Source organism: Elgaria multicarinata, chromosome 1 (genome assembly GCF_023053635.1).
Source record: "Elgaria multicarinata webbii isolate HBS135686 ecotype San Diego chromosome 1, rElgMul1.1.pri, whole genome shotgun sequence".
Taxonomy (NCBI): Eukaryota; Metazoa; Chordata; class Lepidosauria; order Squamata; family Anguidae; genus Elgaria; species Elgaria multicarinata.
In genome coordinates this window covers 106091291-106097156 of record NC_086171.1, presented here as the reverse complement: position 1 = coordinate 106097156, position 5866 = coordinate 106091291, and the positions used below count along the sequence as shown (strand labels likewise).

Sequence of the window (5866 nt, the reverse complement as noted above, 5' to 3'; positions counted from 1 at the left end):
CTAGGAACTGTTTCCATATTCTCTCGAAATCATTCATTTTTGTTATTCCTCTTCTCACTTTTATATTACATGTTAATTTATCATTAATAGCAATGTCCCATATCTCTTTATACCAATCTTCTATACTAATCTTCTTCTGTGAGTGTAAGTCAGATAGTAGAAAGTTAAATTGTATGGAAGGTTTTAAACTGGAATACTTCAGGCTATTTATTTTCATTTGATTCTATATAGTAAGTATGTCGATTTCTTGACAAGGATGCATAGGAAACAGGCATTCTGACGTTCTAAATTGCAAATTGCACAGAATGACTGTATTTAAAATCATAATTTTCTGTCAGTTCCAATGTATGAATTTCGTTGATTTCGCCATTTTGGAAATTGGTGCTCCAAGGCTCTGAGTAGCAAACAAGCAACAAACTGTTAGAAACTGTTTCTGCAGATCTGGGCAGATGGGGCAATTTCCCAAAAGAGTTGGGAGCTGATTTGGTTCACTTGGAAGTTGACATTCTGGCCAATTTGTGGAATATGGATTATGGCCTGGAATGGGTTTGGAGGTTATTATATCGGTCTCAGCTAGTACTTTGTGTCTGGTAAATTTGGTTGACTTACCCTACTAGGAAGCTACCGTTCCAGACCGTTTTGCACAATGTGGACAATAGCTCGGAACGGGCATTGGAACATGGTTTGGGTGGAGCTTCTGGAGCTAATTATATCAGGCTCACCTAGTAATATGTGTCTGGTGAGTTTGGTTGACTTACCTCATTTGGAAGATGCTGTTCCGGCCTGTTTTGTGCAATACAGACCATGGCCTGGAACGGGTATCAGAACGTGGTTTTGGTGCAAGTTTTGGAGCTTATTATATCAGGCTCACCTAGTATTTATTTATTTATTTATTTATTGCGTTTATATACCGCCCCATAGCCGAGCTCTCTGGGCAGTTATCAGTTGGTCTCGTATGTTCAGACCTTCCGGAACAAATGTATGCCGACAGTATAAATAACGAAAACCCTAAAATACTTAACATAACTCAGACAACAGAACACTATGAGCCTGGTGTCGAAAAGATAGCAATATAAGGACACCGGTGAGTTTCTCCAGGCACCTGGGGGATCTCAACCCAAAAAGACATTTCTTTTGTTGACACTCCCTGAAACTCAGAATGAGGAGGCCTTTGGTGTGTGTTTCTTCATCAAATGGATGTTTGCAACCTCACAGTTGGTGAGATGGTGGTGAACACTTCACCCCTCCTGTGCCCACCAATTTCCACCCGCAGTTGCCTCCCCCAAACAGTTCCCCCGCCCCCAAAAGGGTTCACTTCTTTTGGTTTGATCCCAGTTGGGAGGAAAACCTTTAAAATCAACCTATGGTTCAATGCTTTGCAGGGGGGGGGGGCATTGGGGGTGGTGCTCGGAGGGTTAAGCTCTGCCTATGCGTCCAGTGATGCTCCCCTGCGAATGCCTCGCCAGCCTGTTCGAATCCGGTGCTTCTCTCACTTGACATGCAGTTGTGCTAAAAAAAAAAACACCTGGTTAGATGCCACGAAGTAAGTGGCAATGCCTTAACCATATGCGTGTTGTGTGTTGTACAGGCCACTGGGACCTCTTCCATCCTTATCAAGGGGAGTGAGTTTGGTTGACTTACCTCATTTGGAAGTTGCCGGTCCGGCCCATTTTGCACAATACGGACTGTGGCCTGGAACAGGTATCGGAACACAGTTTCTTTGGACGTTTTGTGGCTTATTGCATCCCTGCCATGGAGTTATGTGTGACTGGTGAGTTTGGTCGATATCCCTCGTTCAGAAGTGGCCGTTCTGGCCGTGCCATTCTGTTCTGGATGTTGTTTTGGGAGTTTGGCGGTTGATAGTGATATAATATTGCAATGGGTCTAGTCCTACAATATTGTTCCCAAGTGTTGTTAATACATGCCACTGTTTTTGGTATTTTTTTTTTTTTTAATATAAAGGGGTCATTCCGGCCTGTTCCATTCCGGCTTTTACACCGTCCCCTTAAATTCCCCCCCTCCTGCAGTGCCACAATCCAAATTGAGCTGTGTACTCTTACATTGAAGAAAAAATTAATTTTCCCCAAAGAGAGGAGGTTGAGGAGGAAAGTGAAGGAGAGAGCGAGAGCAGCAGCAACAACTGGAGCAACAATCCTGGTTTCATGGCAGTTTGTGGGTAATTGTTTCTAATCCTGTTTTTCTGTGACTATCCAAACGTTTGTGTTTTGTTTTTAAAGAAACTTTTTGCAGCCAAAATAACTGATTAAAAAACAAAGAAACCCAAAACATATCTCCCGCAAGTGGCCACCTTAAAAATAATAATAATAATCCTCAAAAACTACATGTCTGCTGCATGGTTTTCTTCCCAGTTCAAAATTTCCCGCTCACTCGTTTTCCTGGCATGGTGTGTTTTCCTCTGGCTTGAAGAAAATAAATGTCTGTGCTGATTACTTGTTTGCTTCCAAAATCATTCCCCACTGACTTTTCCAAAATCATTACCTATCTATTTCTTGGTTTTACAACGTACGGATGATTTGTGAGTGTTTTTAAATTTTAGTGGTTTTAAAATGGATTTGTGACTTGACTGATGCCTAGAATAGATTTGGGTATTAAAATGGATTTGTAATTGTGCGTGGAAAAGACTGGCTTTGTTTCTTAGTTGCACAGTGTTTTTTAAAAGGATTTTTTAAAAAGAATATTTCTTATCACAGTGGCCAAATTATTATTTTTTAAAAGCCATTTGTGTGTGTCTCAGTGTGTTGGGTAGCCATGGTGTCTGGGGTATGCTGGATTTTTTCCCCTATCTAAACATGTATAGGATTGCAACCATATATACATAAGATGAATTATTGTAACGTGCTGTTTCTCAACACTGTTACTTCTGAGTAGGCATGCAGGATTTGGGGGGGATGTTTTCTGGTGGATATGCACAGCAGTGGATTTTTGGATGTTCTGAGAACTTGCTGCCGTGTTCTGAACTTGTGAAGTCATTCAGGAGATGAACTAGCTCCATCTGTTCAATTAATCATGATATTTTTGTCATGATGTGCCAGAATCAGCACACCAAACAGGGTTTTAAATTGTACTAATAATATCATTTATTTTCCTGGTTAGTTTTCTTCCTCAACAAACAACATTAATTAAAACATGCACATGGGTTTTGAATGGTTAACTATTTCAGTTTTTAGATAAACTTACTTAAAGTTCTTTAAAAAAGAAAGAAAAGGCAATTTCAACCACAGGAGGTACAGAAACAAAATATTCCCACATGGGGTCTTTCTTATGGCCTGCTGCTGCCATGCTAGATATTTCCCTTCTACAGTGGAGGATACATGCAGAAGAATTTTCCTCAGGTGTCAGGGCTGCATGAATATCTTCTGTTCCCTTTTAGAGTCATTTTCTATTCTCCTCCCCTATCCCTTTTATTTATCTCCAGACTCCGCCTCCTTTTTACACCACCTGCAGTGTAGAAAAGGACAGAATATAATTAGAAATTAGAATTCGTGATTATATCTTTGACCTAGGCTGGTGTGGGTTTTTTAAACTAATTGTTTTAAGAAAATTGTGAAATCTGATTTAATATTTTTTAAAAAAAGATTTAATTTTGTTTTGTTTTTAAAAAACGGTTGTTTTAAAAAAACCAACCTTGGTTATGTTGTTAGCTAAGGGGACCCCATCTTTGTTAATGAGCCAATGTTCAGCTATATTTTGCTGTTTCCATATGTATCCCTCTCTTCAGCATTTGAGAGAAGCATGCTTACTAAGGTATGAGGAATTCAGCTGATGTGGATTCTAATCACAAGATGCTCCAAGGTGTGGTATTGACCTTTGCTCGCATGAACCATCGTCCTTCTATAGTTGATACCTTATCTCTATAGCTGATTGACAAACAGACGCTTAGAAAGTCGTTGTTTGCTCTGTTTTAGCTGCTAACAGCCCCCACCATGAGTTAATAACTGAGCCAGCTCAAACAAAATTTTATATCCTGTCTTTGTAGGAATGTGCTGACATGAAACTATAATGTATGTTGCAATGTAAGTCATTTTACTATATAAGAAGCTCCAAAATAACCCATGACTTACTCTCTTCCCTGCGCTTAGCTAGAGAGAGTCACATACTCGGCCGACTGTGATCAGAAATAAAGGTGTGTTTTACCTGACTTGGCACTCTGTGCGTTCTTAGGAGAGTTTTGGCTGTCTCCCAGGGAAAGTTCCTGGCTATTTGGCTAACAGGGTGACTTCTCTCCCCTCCACCCCTCCACTGTGCACATGGTCTTAACGTTGTTGTTGTTGTTATTATTATTATTATTATTATTATTATTATTATTATTATTTATTTTTTTATTTATTTATTTATAAAGTGCCATCAATTTTCATGGCACTGTACAGAAAGTCACTTGATTCTGTGTAGAATGGGAGTTGTTGCTGGAACAGGGGAATGTGGGCCCAAAGGAGTGCTTTTGTGTGGCTGTGTGATTTTCCCACCCGCTCCATTGCAGGTTCATGTTTCTCAGTTTTCCTTTTATGTCTTACTAGCGAAAAAGGCCGTCGTACGACAGGTTTTTTGGTATACACTTTTCTAAGATTTTGAACCAACTTCCCCTGTTCTTTCCCATCAATAATTTTTAACTTTATGTCCTCAGACCGTCGGACTCTGGACATTGCCACAGACAGTTGTCCATGGGTAAACACTGGTTCTGGCAAATAAACGCCCACCTTTTCTAATGTCTGTCCTGTTTTGGGACAGGACAGACATTGGCATATTCACGATTTTGTAATTAAAATATTGCTTCGCATGTGCACTCGAAGAAACTCAAAATATAAAGGAGGCGAGTAAACCTTTTAATATAAGTATGAGAAGCCACCAGTGAGGGAGGAAGCAGCAGCCAGGCACCAATCCATCTTGCCTGGCTCCAGCTCCAGCTGAGAGCCCCCTCCCTCCTGCTACCAACTGTCTCTGCAGAGGCCACCAGTGAGGGAGGAAGCAGCAGCCAGGCACCTCTCCACCGGGCCTGGGTCCAGCTCCAGCTCCAGCTGAGAGCCCCCCTCCCTCCTGCTACCAACTGTCAACTGTAACTGCTGAACTTTGCAATTAAGATTGTAGTGCCTGAATTTGCTTTCCTTTCCTCCCCCTCCTCCTCCCTCCCAATCCCCTTTCCTTTTGTGTCATGTCTTTTAGATTGTAAGCCTGTGGGCAGGGACTGTCAAGAAATACTTTTGTAAGCCACCGTGAGAGCCTTTTTTGGCTGAATGGCGGCATAAAAATGCTTAAATAAATAAATAAATATAAATAAATAAATAAATAAGCACAAATTAACATGAAACGTTAAAGTAAAAGCCTTGCTAACATTTTTTATAACTGGTGAGGAGGTTAGCCTTCTATCAAATTTACCCTCATGAGACAAATTACTTACTGAGAGTGGGTTTTGGATTGTCTGCTGGGCTGGAAGGTCCTGGCAGTTATTTTTCTGGAACTTCCCTAGAAGGCCACAGTTCCGAGAAACGTCCCTAGATGGCGCCAGAGGGCAAAAACTATTTCTCGGAACTTGGAACTTCCATAGAAGGTTGCAGTTCCGAGAAACGTCCCTAGATGGCGCCAGAGGGCAAAAACTATTTCTCGGAACTTGGAACTTCCATAGAGGGCCGCAGTTCCGGGAAATGTTACTAGATGGCGCCAGAGGGCAAAAACGATTTCTCGGAACTTCTATAGAAGGCGGCAGTTCCGAGAAACGTCACTAGATGGTGCCAAAGGGCAAAAACTATAACTGCTGAGAAGGAGCGCTCTGGCATTTTATATATAGGATGGGTTGCTGGCTGTTGGGGATTCAAAGACTGCTCCGCCTCTTGCGACCCCATTAGCTCCGCCT

General features: G+C 41.4%; 1 non-coding gene across 1 annotated transcript; it reads right to left on the bottom strand.

Moving 5' to 3' along the window:
• Positions 1–1517: 1517 nt before the first annotated feature.
• On the bottom strand, positions 1518–1625 carry LOC134413519 (U6atac minor spliceosomal RNA). The gene has a single exon (XR_010026525.1). It is a non-coding gene; the product is annotated as a U6atac minor spliceosomal RNA (small nuclear RNA).
• Between the last annotated feature and the right edge of the window lie 4241 nt (positions 1626–5866).